Here is a 17779-nt window from a genome sequence, read left to right as displayed (position 1 = left end):
TGATTGAGATGGTCGGAGAAGAAAGGAAACCAGCATGCCAATTGTTCCAATGAGCCAATTACCACATAAGGACCCTGAAAGACGATGCTCACCACACACCGAGAGCTGAGTCCCCACTTAAGCCACCACGAACCCGGAAAAGTGTTTGTGCACTCGGCTAGACTGGAATGGAACCCAGGTGAGTTTCCTTGTGGCCTGGCCTCAGAGCCCAGAGCATCACCTGGCCCCGAAAGATGAGAGGTGGAACGGAGGTTGTAGGGTGCTGGGGATGGATGTGGCCACACTTGATACCTGCTAGTCTTCAGTTTCTAGGCCTGTCAATATTTATTTGTAGATACTGAACTACATGGTGGAGACACTTGACTATTGTCATTCCCTGGTGGTCTAGTGGCTAGGATTCGGCGCTTTCACCGCCGCGGCCCGGGTTCAATTCCCGGTCAGGGAAGTCATTTTAACCAAGAGGAGTACAGGAATCCTCTTTAAGGTTCATGAGATAGCTTACCTGTCCAGGAAAAGTCAGCAGAGAACACTCTCTGGAGTTTTCATTTCAAATAAACAGCTATTCCCAGGCGACAAAAACACACATCGGTGATGCACATATGTGCTGGCCTATACATAATCTTTTTAAAAAACATGTCTTATTTCTCTTCATTTCAGGACAATTCAGCAAGAATTACCAGACATAAAAATAAGCAAGTACTTTGATCTAGAAAGTGTTTTCTTAGAATTAATTCTTATTATATGTGGAATGTATTCTTGTTATGATTATATATGATGTAAGTATTCTACATAGAGAGCCTAGTTCATATGCATGAATTGGGGATTTCTTAAATATATACTACTCCATCCACAGTACAAAGAACATGCAGTTTTTGAAGGGCTTTTACTGGTGATGGAACCACTGTTTCAGACAAGTTTTTGTTGTTGTTTTGTTTTGTTTTTGTTTTTTAAAGAAATTATGTGTAAAGGTGTCTCAATGGCATGTATGTGCACTCTTGAGTGTGTGGCTGGTACCCTGGGTGGCCAGAAAAAAAGAGTACTGGATCTTCTGGAACTGGAGTTATGGAGTTAGAACTGCTATGTGGGTGTGGTCTTCTCAAATAGCAGCCAGTGCTCTTCATCCCCAAGCCGTCTCTACAGTTCCCTAAGGCCAAGTTCTTACAGTATTTGCTCTATGTAAGAAACCCTGTGACAGCTGGGTGTCAGGTGGTAGTACAGAACTTTAGTCCCAATACTCAGGAGGCAAAGACAGGTGGATCTCTGTGAGGTGGAGGCTGGCTTGGTCTACAGAGAGCATTCCAGAACAGCTAGGCCTACTCAGAGAAACCATGTCTCAAAAACAATTAAATAAATAAATAGAAAACCTGTTCCAAGTGTGTTCCAAGTGTGACTCAATATTTATGTGTTAATTAACCTTCACTCTTCAACTTGGCTGGATTTAAAAGTCACCATGGATGCCATCTCTTGGTATGCCTATGAATATATTTGCAGAAAGGTTTAACTGAGGAGAGAAGACCCATCCTAAATGTGAGCAGACACAGCTATCAGCAAGAGTCCTGAATTGAATACAGAGAAGGAAAATGCTACTGGCCTCTTCATGGCTGTCATGGCTTCACTGGCTGCCATATGGTCCTGCTGCTATGTGTTTCCCACGATGACAAACCGTATTCTCAAATTATGAGCCAAAAAGCTCTATCTTCTTTAAGTAGCTGTTCTCAGACATTGTATCACAGAAAAGTAAATACAAGGAGCTATATAATTTGGGAGCAGCCCATGAAGAAAGCACTCCTGTCTAGCCTGCTTCAAAATGCAGAAATTCAGGTACAGAAAACCTCAATCACTTATTTAACATCTCACCCCAGCCTGAGGTTCCCTTCAAGTCTGAAGCTTCTCCGTAATATGCTGCAAGCTTCCCTTTCTCCTCAGTTATTGGCAACTTCCCAGAGACTTGCAGCTTTGAAAACCAAGTCTGTAGAGTCAGCGGGAATGGTTACACTATATGTGTCTAGAAAATGAGATTCTGGAGCTCTGGAACTAGTAATTGTGGGGAGCAAAGTTTTTTCCATAATTTTAATGTTCTGAATAACATTTTTAAGTCTTTAGCTGCGGTTGGGACTTTCTCAGTGTACTTACAGAAAAGTGCAATATGGATATGGATGGGGGATGGGCAGAAAAATAATAGTTACGGGATCACCATGTGTCTTAGAGATGCCTGAACCAATCACACCTCGAAACACATTTGTGGAGTAGGATTTACAGAGGGTTGTGAGCCACTTTGGAGACTAGGGTCCGAACGCAGGTTTTCTTCAACTTTTAAAAAAATATTTTTTATTCACTTTACATCCCGATCTCTGCCCCCTCCAGTTTTGCCCCTCCCCTTCTCCTCTGAGAGGGCAGACCTCCCTTCTATCCCCCCACCCTGGGACATCAAGTCTCTTCAGGGCTAGGCGCGTCCTCTCCTACTGAGGCCAGACAAAGCCACCCAGGTAGAAGAACCACTGACAGGCAAGAGCTTTAGGGAGAGCCTCCCACCCCCGCTCCAGTTGTTGGGGGGCCCACATGGAGACTGAGCTGCATATTTGCTACCTAGGTTGGGGGCGGGGCTCGGTCCAGCCCTTGTACACTCTTTGGTTCAGTGGTTCAGTCTCAGAGAGCCAAGGGTCCAGGTTGGTTGACTCTGTTGGTCTTCATGTGGAGTTCCAATCCTCTCTGGGGGCCTCTCACTCCTTCCTCCAACTCCTCCATAAGACTCCCGGAGCTCCATCCGACGGTTGCTGTGGGTCTCTGAATCGCTTTGTCAGCTGCTGGGTGGAACCTCTCAGAGGACGTTTATGCTAGGCTGTTGTCTGCAAGCATAGCAGAGTATCCTAAACAGTGTCAGGACTTGGTGCTTGCCCGTGGGATGTGTCTCAAGTTGGGCCGGTTATTACTTAGCCATTCCCTCCATCTCTGGCAACATCATTCTTAGCAGCCAAACCGAATGTCTCTCCAGCTTCCTGCTGTCTCTTTTCTAGGTTAATTTTGCTGCCCTTCTGGGTCCCGTGAGACTTGAAAGAAACAAGATGCAATGAAGGATTCTCCTAAAGGAGACTATCATTTGAACACAACTGCGGGGAATTATACGTAGGTAAAGCAAACCTTAAAGCAATTTTGAAAATTGTTAACGTCAATATGCCCACAAAGGGGAAATGGGATGCTAGTTGACAGCAGGAGGGCAGGTGCAGGAGAGGAGCTCAGGTTCTCACCGGAGCTGTCTGTGGCGTTAGAGTGAGGAGTGATCTATGTAAATGAAGGATGCTTGGGGCTGCGGTGTCCGCGCCCGCTTTAGAAACGCGAGGAATTTCACCAATGTGGGAGAGAGCCCGGTCCCGGTGCAGGGTGGTGGTGGGATGGGGCAGAGGAACGACGGAGAAAAGTGTGTTCCCGTAAGCTCTCGAGCATGCATTGCAAAGTGGCTGTGCATTCAGAGCTGGGGGGGGGTGGGTGGGTGGGGGGGTGGGTGGGGGAGGGGGCGAAGATGGGGGGGTTAGGAAAGCTGAGTAGCGGCTGGAGGTGGGAAAAAGCAAACTTACGGGGCAGGAAAACGCTGTTATCCGATGGGGGGGGGGAGGGGTCTCCTAGGAAGAGACTCATTTATTGCATCTGGGATGTGCTGATTCCTGTAACTTCCGCAACTGCGAGGAAGTCGTCTTCCTGACTTGTATTATTTAGAGCTGCGTTCCCGCTTTCTTCTTATAATCTGTTACAAAAAATAACCGTGAGGGAAATCGTGGGTAAGAGTTTGTCAGGGTTTGTTTATCTCGCCTGCTTGCCTGTGTTTAGGACGACGCTCGGCGGGGAAGATCGGAAGACAGTTCCTGTGTGGTTGCTGGGAGTCCAACCTGGATTCTTCGAAGAGCTCTCATTCTGAGCGTCTCTTTAGCTCCTTATCAGAGAATGTCTTGATGAAACTTAAACTTGGCGAAAGCCTTAAATTAACAGTGGTCTTCTCACAAAAGAATTGTACGCTGGTGAGTTGTTGGAAACCTGACTTCTGACTTCTGCCTCAAAAGCGTCAGTGCAGTGATACTGAGAAATCTCAGACAGGATCCTTAGGGATCAAAGCCTTTTTGATTTTTGTTTGTTTGTTTGTTTTGTTTTGTTTTTTTAATTTGAGACAGGGTCTCACTCTTTGGCTCTGGCTGGGCTGGAGCTCGCTATATAAATTAGGCTAACCTCCTCCTTATGTGAGTTAGGCTGACCTGGAAGTTACAGAAGTCCTCCTGCCTGAATGCGGAATGGCCCAACAAACCCCACAGTCACTCCTTGTATCTAGCCAGAAGTTACCACATAACTCAATTACAGTCTAAAGCAGACAGGAAGAAGCTTCCGGATGTCAGTCTTTCCTGAACACCTTCTGCCTGCCCATCATATCTTTTTCTGACCTAGAATATTGGTGTGAAGCCATCTCTTACCGTGAGAGTAAAATCCTCAAGTTAAGGTGTCTGAATGAAAACAAGGGGACCTTGAAAATAACTGAACAGGGTGGTAGCGATATTCGATATTCCTAAGTTTGTGCCTGGATTCCTTGATACATGAGACAGTACTTAACCACTTGGACGAGTGCAAGTCAAATAGAAGTTAACATTCCAGTCAAATAGAAGTTAACATTCCAGTCAAATAGAAGTTAACATTCCCAGTCAAATAGAAGTTAACATTCCCAGTCAAATAGAAGTTAACATTCCCAGTCAAATAGAAGTTAACATTCCCAGCCAAATAGAAGTTAACATTCCCAGCCAAATAGAAGTTAACATTCCCAGTCAAATAGAAGTTAACATTCCCAGCCAAATAGAAGTTAACATTCCCAGTCAAATAGAAGTTAACATTCCCAGTCAAATAGAAGTTAACATTCCCAGCCAAAAAGAGCCCGAAAAGATGGACTTGGGTCTTGGTCCTTGCACCAAGAAAGTACGCCGGAGGCAGAGAGAGGGCCAAAGTAAAAGAAGAGACTGCATTGGCCGGGAATCGAACCCGGGTCACCCGCGTGGGAGGCGAGAATTCTACCATTGAACCACCAATGCCCTCACAAGTGGAACTAGTGACAGTCCATTAGGAAAAGGTAAGAAAGTCATGTACCTCTACTGAAACGTAACAATGTAAACCAATGTATCCTTAAGGCGTTTAGTATTTTCCAGTATTGAGAAGGAAATGCCCTCCTACGCCAGGCTGTGAAAAGTCCAAGTCCTCTCACCGGACTCAATTTGAATCAGATTTGCCGCTCACGAAGTTTCCGAGCATGGCCTACAGAATTCCTTCTACGTCTCCTTGCTACGATCTGGGAGTTTCAGCTTATTAGAAGGGAAATTCCAGTTTCAGTTCAAACTCGTGGTTCTCAAGAGCCTTCCTTGTGGTTTACCAGCGCCCAAAGTACGCTAGAATCAGAATACATGAATAGCAGATACTTGAATAACAATTCACATCCACACGTTTGGTCCTAGATACTTTGCTAGCACCACAAACAAACAAACAAGACATCACACCCCTCTGCACTGGCTGGGAATGGAAACCCGGCCTTCTGCATGGTAGGTGAGTCTTCTACCACTGAGCCACCAATATAGTTATGATAGTTATAACACATTGAGAAAACATGAAAGCCCATCCATCTCATTTTACTCAACGACACACAGCAATATACCTCAGTATCTCCACAGGACTCCTTTGTATTTCCCAGTGTCGAGGAGGAAACGCTCTCCTGCCTGCTAGTCTGCGGAAAAGGCCCAAGTCCTCTTACCCTTCCATTTGGGCCAGGTTTACCCCTCAGAAAGTTTCAGGACATGGCCTGCAGAATTCCTTCTACTGCCTGCCAAGACCTTTAAGTTTCAGCCCATTAGAAGGGAAATGCCAAAGCCAATTCAAACTCCTGGTTCTGAGGAACCTCCCTTGAAGTTCACCAGACCTAAATAAAGAATACCACCAAAATCTAACTTGGAGAACCAATGAGTCTATCTATGTTACAGGAACGTGGGTGAGGGGTGACAGCTCTTGAAAGCTAGAGCCCCGGAGTTCACTCTCCTAAGAACTTTCTTCGTCCAGTGGGGTCCCCACCCCACCACAGAATGTTTCCATCCACCAGAAGGAAATCGCTACATCAGTCAAAGTACAGTTGGGGCACAGTGTACTGGCGCACAGATACTAAGCTGCATTTTTAAAAACAGAAACTTACACTTCAAAGCCTTCCAATAACTGCAATTGTTTCCTGTGCATCCTATTCACTCAGTTCCAAGGAGGACTCGCCAGAGAGACCTCTTAGGTTTCTGCTATGCTGTTCGTTCAAGGGGAAGGAAATCGTGCTAGTTTCAGGGATTTCCTCCTCTCCTCTCCTCTCCTCTCCTCTCCTCTCCTCTCCTCTCCTCTCCTCTCCTCTCCTCTCCTCTCCTCTCCTCTCCTCTCCTCTCCTCCCCTCCCCTCCCCTCCCCTCCCCTCCCCTCCCCTCCCCTCCTCTCTCCCCTCCCCTCCTCTCTCCCCTCCCCTCCCCTCCCCTCCCCTCCTCTCTCCCCTCCCCTCCCCTCCCCTCCCCTCCTCTCTCCCCTCCCCTCCCCTTGCCTCTCCTCTTGTCTTTACAAAGCCTGCTTTCCTTTTAGCAATTGATCCAAATAATCTAAGGCTGGAGTTTGCTTACCAGCTGTGAGAGGCAGGGTATTATGGTCTGTATATGTTCAGCCCAGGGAGTGGCACTATTAGAAGATGTGGCCCTGTTGGAGTAGGTGTGTCACTGTGGGTGTGAGCTTAAGACCATCACCCTAACTGCCTAGAAGTCAGTCTTCTGCTAACAGCCTTTAGATGAAGATGTAGAACTCCCAGCTCCTCCTGCATCATGCCTGCCTGGATGCTGCCATGTTCCTCCCTTGATGATAATGGACTGAACCTCTGAACCTGTAAGCCAGCCCCAGTTAAATGTTGTCTTTTAAAAAGTTGCCTTGGCCACAGTGTCTATTCACAGCAGTATACTCTAACTAAGGAAGATGGAAATTGGGATGTAGCAGTGGGAGAACCTTCAGTTAGAGTTACATCCAGCGCTCCTCTAGAAATGTCCAGCACGCCCCTTCTGCAGGTTGACAGGTGTCCAGGGCCTCATCCCGATGCCCACATTCAACTCGATCTCACTCAGAGTTCTGCTGCAGAGCAGGGTGACCAGAGCTGCAGAGCAGAACCACCAAACGAAGGGAAAGGGCTCTAATTCTACACCTGAACACAAGAAGGACTCGGGAGTCACCGTGTCGTGGAGGACCATGTTTGCTCTCTCCCCTGCCTTTCTGACTTACCAAAAGCAGAATAAGGATGGTGGAGGAGAATCGTGGGTTACTGCTTTCTCATTTTATTAAATGTTTTAATTATACATTCTCTTGTATTACATAGAAACAAAATGATTGTAAGAGCAAGTCGCCAGTGTGCAGTACCTCTTTCTCCCACAGATACAGGGAATGGCTGGGGAGCTCTAAGTCAAAAGGCTGTACAAGAGTCCCAGGTCTCTGTCCCCCCAGGGAATATAGTAATTACAAGGCATAGTACCCTACAAAAAAGTTTTAAAGGCCTGTACTTGAGTTCCAAACATTTTCTCTTTGGTTGTAACTGAACAAAAACATGTTGGTACTGGGTGTAGAGCCAGTTCCCCATTTGATGTTTTTTAGGCAACACTCTGTCACTTTTAGGAATAAACTCTGCCTCGTGTGTGGTGGTGTTCAGGGAATGATGGTGTTGTCCTGTTCATATGATAGACTTTTGGATAGCTTGCTTTTTGTTTTAAAATGGACGCCTGCCAGTCTGCTACTCCCTATGTAGGCCAAGCTGGCCCCATTTCATCCGAGGAACTGCCTGTCTCCAGGTGCTGAGAGCAAAGGTGTGTACCACCCACCCATCCCCAGTCATTTCGTAGCACGTGGGATATAGATCAGAATGGCTTCATTTAAACTTTGGTGGGGTTTGCCAACTACCTGTTAAGATCTTAATAGTGGAACTTGTACAGCGGAAGTTCTCAACCTTCTGCATGTTGCCACTCTTTAATACAGTTCCTGCTGTGATGAGAAATTATCTTCGTTGTTACTTCATAACTGTAATCCTGCTGCTGTTATGTGTCAGGGGCAGCTTTGCTTATACACTGAAGGTCTAAAAATCAGCCATAGGCCTAAGACGGCCTGCTAGCCCAGAGTCTCGGTTCTCTGTGGAAAACACTGAATCAGCTATTAATAGTAAACAAGCAGCTTTGGTGGAAAATTGCCAGCCCGAATAGTCATAGACCTTGGGTAGCCTTGGTGGATAGTACCAACTTAGATTAGGACAAGTGAATCATAGTGAACTGTCCATAGTCATAGTGAACTGTCCCCTGAACCTTCACCCAGCTGACACTCTGTTCTGGAAGATATCTGTACTCCCCCTGAACACCTACACTCCTGCGTCATCCCCTTCCCCACATCCTGCCTTTTTGTGTATATAACCCCTGTGTGAAAAAGTGAAAATGGCGATTTGATCAGCCTATAGACAGATCGCCATTCTTTGTGTCTTTGCCTATTCCTCCCCAAACCCCCACCCCCCCACCCCACCCCCCCCGCCTCCCCGGACCCCTGTTTAATGCCCTGCTGGACAGGACAGTTATGAATCATAATGTAAATCTCTGTGTTTTCTGATGGTCTTAGGCGACCACTCTGAAAATCCTTCGACCACCATCCTAAAGGATTCCTGACTAATTTGAGAAAACCGTGCTCTATAGGCTAAGATGGTGTGTTACAGATTCTTTACCATGTGCCTGATATAGGTGGATATTTATGTGTTTTGGATAATTCAATATTGGTCTCTGGGCCTTCAACACTCCCGCTGCGCCCAAGCGGAAAAAGTTCAACAAGCCTCCCAGGTGGCAGGTGGTAGGTGAGCTGGTTGGCTGAGGACCCGTAGAAGGGTGGATAACCGCGACATCATCCTTGATGTCACAGACGTTGGCACGACATATGCAGATGAGGGGAGTGCAGGGCTTGTACATCTGCAGTTGATGGGGGGAAACGCAAGGCATTTCGCAGGTGACCTGGGAGGAAGCGGGTGTGTGTGTGAGGGGGTCGGGGGTCAGGGCCTGTTTTCGTTTTGTTTGCCAACTCCCAGCATTCCAGAAGCTGAATCCTGACACCGAGAACATTAGTTGTCTTTAGCAAATTTGCATATTAATCCGGCGGAACTCAGCTCTGTGCCTCAGACCTCCTCCCAACGCGGGGTTCCAGTTTCTCAGTCTCAAGAGTCGCCTGCCTTCTACTGGTCACCACAGCCGCTCACTCGTCCACTCAGGTAGCATCCTCAGCCTCCACCCGGGGCCCCGCAGGCCCGCGTGCAGGTGGGTCGAGCCGCTGCGCCCGCCGCGTGCCCCGCGGCTTCTTCACTTTTTCCAGAGCTCGCCGGGCACCCAGGGACACACGTGCGCGTGTGCGCTTGGAGAGAAAGACATTCCAGCACATGACTTCCAAAGGGGAAAAAAAAAAAAAAAGTCCCAGAAGGCTTTTACTTCTACGAGGACTCCAGAATGGGAAAAGCAGACCTGCTTTTTTTGGAGGAATGTTTCCTACATTCCCCGAGCTGTTAGAATCTGGCAGAGGTCCTCAGTGGGAACTCCATGTGCACTAAAGACAAACCCATTGCCCCGCCTCTCAGGGGAAAGTGGCCTAGTCTTTGGGTCTCCTCCAGTGGCTGTGGGAACTGTTGAAAACAAAAGCCGAGCCTACTTATCCAGGCTAGTAATCCACAGACTCTGGCAGGCTGAGGCAAGAGATCACAGTTGAGTAATACCGTGATCACGGCAAATCGAAGGTGAAAAAGAGGATTGCGGACAGCGCAGCGGAAGAGTGTCCACCGCCTAATCGAGAACACAGTGACACCGCGGATGGGGACCACTCCATGGGGAGAAAGCACGGTTTATTGGTCAGTCTTAATGTTCCATGGCAATCTCTCTGGAACAGAGAGACCAGGAAAGGTAGGGAAAGCCTCGCCAGTTTTAAGGGGACCAGATCAGATAGCTGCAGGGGAGAGAAGTGTGCAAGCCAGAACAGCCTGGGGACTAGCGTGGAACTTGGATGTTGCAGGTATGTGTTAATGGGGACATAAGAGCCTGGGAAGTAGTGCGGGGAATGTTGGGGGAGGGGGGGGGCTTTGGTGCGTGTTGGGGGTATATAATGCAGAACTAAATGCCTGGTTGTTGGAGGTAGTCGGCTATAAATACAGATAATGGATTTAATGGCTTTCTGACAGACAGGGATGACACAGATTCTGTCCCAGGTACTGAGAGAAACAATAGCAGAAAGATGGCAGAATTTGGCTAGCTCGGGGTGATAGGTGCTTAGCAGAGGACCTTGGTGGACCCCGATGCCAGGAAGAAGAGGGATGTGAGAACACTGGGGACAGAGACAGCCACATCTACTGACATGAAATGTCAACCTCGGGATTTGAAAGCAGGGTAGCATGGCTCCTGAAAACATGCTCAGAATCACTTTGCTGACATACCACTACGAAGAAAGTCAACTGTGTATTTGTTTAAACCCAGAAGAGAGATCTCATGACAGGCATGAGACTGACAGTGTCCTCATGATCTGCTGCCCGGTGCAGGTGTCTTAACATCTGCCTCCAAACAGCCATCTTAAAACAGAACAAAACCCTTCTTATGCCCTTTGTGGTGCTGTACGCCTTCAAGCCAGTCTTGGGGAGGAAGAGGCAGGTAAATGGACCACCTTGAGTTCTAGGACAGCTTGAGTTACCTAGAGTTGCAGTCCAGGTCCACCTACTTAGTGAGATCCCGTCTCAAAAACAACTACAAAAATAAACATTTTTATTACATTTTCATTTATTTATCTTCAGTGTGTGTGTGCAAGTATCCCAAATATCCACCTGCACCATCATTGCTTATTACTCTGGGTTGTTTGGGTTGTTTACCCTCTCACTTGGGCCACATCCCTTCCACAGCCTGTTCTTAAGTAGCCAAGTCGTCAACGTTTACAAAATTGGAAAATAGAACGAGAGATGGTTCAGTGGCTAGAGACACAGAGAACAGCTCACAAGCGCCTGTAACACCAGCGCTGGGAGAACCTGACCTCCTACCTCTGAGAATATCCCCACTTCCTACACACAGACAAAACAGAATTAAAATAAATCTGAGAAAAATTTAGAAACATACACCAAATAATATAAGAGAGCCTAACGAGCGCTCCATACTCCCACCACTCGAAAGTACCGTTATAGGTTATAATGCACGTTAAAGTAGTCGTCTTTTTGCAAAAGTATACGCATTTATCGAATGCAGTTGAAACCAATCAGGAAAGGCACACACGTGGCAAGGTTTTTCTCGGTAGCAGCTCACGTTAACGGAAAAACGGCCTTTATTATTAACAGATAGCCGGAGGAGAGTAGTTTTCCAAAGAACACGCAAGGCGGGTTCGGTTGCTTGTGTGGAAAAGGAAGCTGAGGCAGTTCCCTCCAGAATTGCCAGTTATTGGAGGGAGAATCTGGAGCCCAAGGGGGCCTTGAACCGGGAGAGCAATTCGGGGATGCGGGGGGAGAGCTAGCCTCAAGTGAAGTGTCACGTACAGGACAGGATGGCTCGGGAACACACCGCCAAAAACACACACACACACACAAACCAAAAAACCAACCAACCAACCAACCAACCAACCAACCAACCAACCAAACCAACCCCAGGGCCAAAGGGAACGCGTTTCCTTTGATGGTTCTGTGGGAACGGGATTTTCTGCCCCTGCCCCCAAGATCTGTGTGTGCTCTGAGTTGGGGGTGGGGTGGGGCTGTCAGTTCATTTGTCGCAGGGGACAAACACACTGCAGGTGCAGGCTGGGGACCCTGGCCTGGTTTCTGAGAGGGAGGAGGATACATAGGGGGTGCGTCTGTGTAGTCTAGGAACCAACTGCAATACAGGAGGAAGGAAGGGTCTGGGACGCGTGGAGGAGCATCGTTAGATTGGAAGGGCTGGCACACCCCGAGACATAGCCTCACCAACCCTAAATCGGCTTCTACATCCTGGTCCAGAACCCTCACAGTCGGAAGGCAGAGGCAGAAGGGTCGCAAAGAACCAGATCTAAGCCTCAGAATGTAGGGAAAAAAGAAACGAGAGCTCTTTGTCGTGTAGTTGAGACCCGGCGTCTTCCAGCTAGCCCAAGTTAGCCCCCCAGCAAACGGAGGACAGAACAGGGAGTTTAGGTCTGAGGACCAGTCTTGCCCTCTCAGCAGGACCAAAAAGTGCTGAGCGGAAGAAGCATAGAGAACAGAGCCTACGAGAACACAACCTGACTTTTAGTACCAAAAAAAGACCAGGGGAGAGCGCGAACGCAGTCCCCACTACCACAAATTATGCAGTCGAGTTTCCCGCATTTGGGGAAATCGCAGGGGTCAGCACACCCCGAGTGCAATGGGTGAGCCTCGCCCTGGGAAAACCACCTTCGTGATCATGGTATCTCCCCTGCCAGGTAAGTATGCCTGCCTCGCACCCAGCCCCGACTCACACCCGCCGGCCCGCCACCCTTAACGCATGGTCACTTCAACCCGCCCGACCGCGGGCCTTCCCGGACGCACACGCCATCCCTGCGCTCTGTTGACGCCGCCAAACCGCACTCTGTCCCTCCCCTCGGAGAAATCACTCGCGTTTCTGCACGGAACGCGGACCCGGCAGACCCTGCGCGCCTCTCATCTGCATACACCACGCCCATACCCGTGACTTCAAGGATGGCGTCTGGTCATCTACCTTTCTACGCCTTCCTGGCCGCCTTCGTAGTCTTTGTTTATATACTCTACTATTGTAATTTCCAAGCATTTTCACCTCATCCTTATTTTTCCCCCATTGGGCGAAGGGAGTATCCGTGTAGTTTAGTTTCCTCCAGCTGCTCTGGATCTGATGCAGGAGAAACTTGAAGTAGAAAACATGAGTACTCTGAAGATTTACTAACAGGGATGGAGAGTTGTTGGTTCAGTGGGTAAGAGCACTTGTTGCAAAGGACTCCGAGGTCGATTCCCAGCATCCACATGGAGGGTTACCACTTCCTTTAGCGCTAGCATGTGTGGTGCACAGACACACATGAAGGAAAAACACTCATGCACACACATTAGAAAAAAAAAAAAAAAAAGGGCTTGTTTAGAAAAAGAGTTACAGGGAAAAGAGTTACAGGGTTGAAGACATGGCTCAGCGCACTGACTGATCTTCCAGAGGTTCTGAGTTCAATTCCCAGCACCTGGATGGTGGCTCACAGCTATCTATAATGGTGTGTCTGAAGAGATCTAGCGTTCACATACAGATAAAATAAATAATTATTTTTTTTTAAAAGAGTTACTAATACACCGTTGGGAGCCAAGTCCTAGCAGAAAGTGGCTATCATCTTTGCACCCATCTTGGGCCATATATCCTTACAAGAGACTTATTTGTCAGCCGCCTACAACAGCTGAGCACACTCTGATAAACATCTTTTTTTTCCTCAGACATATCTTTCTTGTTGTTTAGTATACCCAGCTGCAAGGTACTTGTGGTAAAGTGTCTCCAGCTGCACTCCCCTGCTTGTGCTTATATACCCATGATTTTTGTCTCAGTAAATGAGACTTGATCAGACACTCAGTCTTGGCTCTTGCTCCATTCTTCCCATGTCTTGCCCCCCCATATTCTCTCTCTCTCTCTCTCTCTCTCTCTCTCTCTCTCTCTCTGACCCTGTTGACTGACCTGTAGGCTGGGCCACCTGGGGCCTAAAGTGGGTCAGCAAGCATGAGAGACCCAGTGAGTGACGTTACTGGAAGAAGGGTTGACTGAAAATTCAAAAGGTGATCCTGAGAGAACCTGCTGCATTAAGACCAATAAGTCATTGTAATGAAAATGTGGCAAGAAATAAGTCAGCATGAACTCAGTTATCTGTTTTTGTTTTGTTGTTTGCTGTTCATGTGTGTCAATTATTTTTGTTTCGTTGTTTGAATAAATGTTTTTATGTGTTTCATGTTCAAAAGAAAAAAACGCATAAAGGAGTTACAGGACAAAATTTCTCTCTTTAAACAATAAATAGAAGAGTATCAAGACTTAATTAATCAGCTATAAAAATTAAGGACAGGGAAGATGGCTCTTTGGGGCAAGGCCACCTGGGAGAATCCCCCAGGGTCCTCAAGTTCCTCAATGCAGAGTCCAAAGACAGTCCCTGCCCTCTAGCTTTAGTTCAGCCACAGATAAGCCAGAGGAGGTGTGACGCGCCGAGCTCCCGACCAGCGGGAAGAAAGACATGCACAACAGTTCCTTCCAACAGCAATTTACTCAGGCCTTGAAAGAAATGGGTGAGCCCCGGGGCGATCTGATGGCTCCCTCCTCCTCCTAGGGTGAGCCTTATATCCCTGAAATGACGTCCCAGCACGCCACATCACGCCACTGCAAGCCATAGGCTCGGGCCCAGAAACGTCAGGTCAGGCGATTGCTAAGTCCTCCCATCTCTCCGCCCAGCCAGGAGTTGTACAGCTCTGGCAGGCGCCATCTTTAGGGCGCGCGGTATCGGTGTGGCTCTCCACAAGGAGGGAGAGCCTGAGGCTTTCCCTGTATCAGAGACCATAGACACTCAAGGGGTTGCTTGGAGACATCACATAAGGTTTAATTTTCAAATCATTAAAGAATTAAAAAAAAATACAGTGTCACAATACAGTGCCACTGCTCTTTTCCTCTTGCAATCTTAGAATCTGCTGCAAAGGAATAGCTGACTCCTGGCAATTGGAATACTCTAGTGAGAGCAGTTCTTAGTGGTGGTGACCATCTTATTTGGAAATCAGAGTATCATGAGAATTGTAAAGAGACAGCTAGGAGAAACATTCAGGCAGGCAATGGTTGGTCCTTTGAAGCCTTAGTGAGAGAAGGGCAATTTGCTTCAAGTGATGACCAGATGCAATATGACCCAGGCTTATTTGCTCAAATTCAAAATGCAGCCATGAAGGCTTGGCATAAACTTCTGGTAGGTAAAGGGAGACCCTAGTGCATCTTTGACAGCAGTCAGACAAGGGCCTGATGATCAATTTTCTGATTTTGTTCGATTAATGACAACAGCAGAGAGAATTTTTGGCAATGCAGAAGCAGGTGTAGATTATGTGAAACAACTTGCATATGAAAATGTCAATCCTGCCTGCCAAGCGACCATTAGACCATACAGGAAGAAGACAGACTTTACAGGGTACATCAGACTCTGTTTTGACATAGGGCCCGCCTACCAACAGGGCTTAGCTATGGCTGCCATGCAAGGACAACCAGATTTTTTGGCAAGTAGAGACAAAAAGGCCTATTTTAAGTGTGGCAAGCCTGGACACTTTGCAAAAGATTACAAGGCAGAAAATGAGTTAATCCAGGGACAGCCTGGAAAACAGCCTGGGCTGGGCCCATGTTGCAAACATCGAAAGCATTAGGCTAATGAATGTAAATCCAAGACAGATACACAAGGAAACACCCTTTCCCCTAATCAGGGAAATGGGAACAAGAGCCAGCCTCAGGCCCCAAACCAACACAAGCCAAAACAGGCTTATGGGGTGGTCAGTTTCATACAAGCAAACAACAACCCCTTTCTGAACTTAGTTGAGCAACACCAGGAAGCACAGAACTGGACCTCAGTTCTGCTGCCCACACAGTATTAACCCCAGAAATGAGACCTCAGGCCTTACCCTCTGGAGTGTTTGGACTGCTCTATCCAAATGTGTTTGGTCTGATAGTGGGAAGAAGCAGTGCTACTATGCAGGGACTACAAATTTTTTCCTGAAGTTATAGACAATGATTATCAAGATGAGATTAAGGTAATGGCCAAGGCAATACAGAATATAGTCACCATTCCTACAGGAAGAAGGATAGCTCAACTATTGTTACTTCCATTGTTCCCTGCTAATCACAAATATAAGAATCCTAAGAGAGAATATCAAGGCTTTGGTTCCTCTGATGCATACTGGGTACAGCCTATATTTAAACAAAAACCTATGATGACAATATGGCTTGATGGAAAGGCATTCCAAGGCTTGGTTGATACTGGGACTGTTGTGACTATCCTAAAACAAAGTGATTGGCCTGCCACCTGGCCTCTGACCCTAACCTTGACCAATCTAAAAGGTATTGGCCAAAGTCAAAACCCACAACAAAGCTGTAGGGTGCTGTCATGGAAAGATAGAGAAGGAAATACAGGAAATATACAACCCTATGTCATCCCGGGCCTTCCCATTAATCTCTAGGGCCCGAAATCTGTTCTCAGTTGAAATTGATTATGTGCAACCCTAATGAAGTAATCATGGGTCAAATGATAAACTCTGGATTTTCCCTGAGGAAAGGATTAGGAAAATCTGCTGCAGATAGATTTTTAGCGTCCTGATACCAAAAAGAATTTTGCAACAGTCCTCTCTGGAAAAACCCATTAACCGAAACCTGGAACGGGCCAGACCCAGTGTTTATCTGGGGAAGAGGTTCTGTCGGCATATATTCCCAAACACCAGATGCCACATGCAGGCTGCCAGACAGACTGATTAAACAAATAGTAATAAATCCAGGGAGGAGAAGCTCCCTGAGAACCTTATTTTTTCTTTGCAGGAAACATGAAGATGCTTCACAATTGCCTTCAACTTGGAATAGATCAACCAGCAAACCTGACTTGGATAGTCCTCAGTGCTGAAGGAGACATCATTATCAGCACCTCCAGTGTGGCTCCATTGGACTCTTGGTTCCCCAACTCGATTTAGTGGAGTACATTGTTTAAACCCAGGAGTAAACCCATTGCCACAGTTACTGTAGCTGTCTTTTTAAGTTTGAGATTGACTGGGGCAGGGACAGGGATTTCCTTGGTTGTTTTGTTAAGATCAAAGCGATGATGAGCTCTCTACCTCTATAGATTTATAACTATCCTCCTTAGCTGAAGCACTGCTGCAGAATAGAAGAGGCTTTAGACCTTTTAATCCTCCAACAGGGGGAGCTGTGTGCTGTCCTTAAAAAAGAGTGTTGCTTTTATACCAACCATTCAGGCATTAAGTCTCTTGTCTCTCTGGGGCTCATGCTGTTCAACAAACTGATGGCTTTTGTATGACAAGAGATAGATGCTATTCAAATGAAACCCTTACAGGTTCATTATTACAGGCTGGAACTAGGGGACTCTAAAACCTCTGTCATTGAGACTGACAAGGATTAACCCCTAACTTACATGCTAAGCTGGATAGTCAATGACGAGTAACAGAACACCTCAAGACCCCTGCTCCTAACTGGGAGGCCTCACCATCCTAAGATAGGCGGTCAACCAAATGACTGTTGAGTATTCAAAGACAGGAAAGGGAGGCTAGGGTCTTTTGTTCTGACCTAAGACAGGCACGTGTGGGGAAGAAATCTTGCGGGCGGGGGGTGGGGGGGTGGGGGGTGGGGGGGAGAGGGAGTCCAGTGGCAGGGTCCTGGGCGGGCTTCCCACATCGCCAGCGGAGGATCCCACATTCATACAGCTGCCTCAGGCTGGCGGCTGCATTGGCAAGGTTCCAGGGTTCCAAAAGCTGGGAATCAGGAGGAGAGACCATGTGACAGGCGACGTGTCCAGTTTTCCAAAGCTTTATTGTTCATGACATGGTAAATGGATGCAGGTGGTACGGGCTTCCTCCCCCCCACCTCCCCCCCCCCAAGGCCAGGGGACTTTCATTTTATAGGGAAGGAAAAGGGGGAGGGAATAACTTAATTAGCTACGCCCCTGGCCTTTTGATAATTCATTAATATTTAAATCTCTGGAGGTAGAGACTTGTTAATCACGCCCTCTAC

At 47.3% G+C, this 17779-nt stretch overlaps 3 non-coding genes across 3 annotated transcripts; 1 reads left to right on the top strand and 2 right to left on the bottom strand.

The window, feature by feature from the left end:
• Nucleotides 1-373: 373 nt before the first annotated feature.
• Trnae-uuc (transfer RNA glutamic acid (anticodon UUC)) lies at nucleotides 374-445 on the top strand. Its single transcript has one exon. It is a non-coding gene; the product is annotated as a tRNA-Glu (tRNA).
• Nucleotides 446-4989: 4544 nt separating this feature from the next.
• Nucleotides 4990-5060, bottom strand: Trnag-ccc (transfer RNA glycine (anticodon CCC)). Its single transcript has one exon. It is a non-coding gene; the product is annotated as a tRNA-Gly (tRNA).
• A 7264-nt stretch (nucleotides 5061-12324) lies between these two features.
• Nucleotides 12325-12487, bottom strand: LOC117707999 (U1 spliceosomal RNA). The gene has a single exon (XR_004606735.2). It is a non-coding gene; the product is annotated as a U1 spliceosomal RNA (small nuclear RNA).
• Nucleotides 12488-17779: the final 5292 nt, after the last annotated feature.

This window comes from Arvicanthis niloticus, chromosome 4, assembly GCF_011762505.2.
Source record: "Arvicanthis niloticus isolate mArvNil1 chromosome 4, mArvNil1.pat.X, whole genome shotgun sequence".
Lineage (NCBI taxonomy): Eukaryota > Metazoa > Chordata > Mammalia > Rodentia > Muridae > Arvicanthis > Arvicanthis niloticus.
Note: the sequence above shows the minus strand (reverse complement) of the source record. Positions and strands in the feature narration are given on the sequence as shown.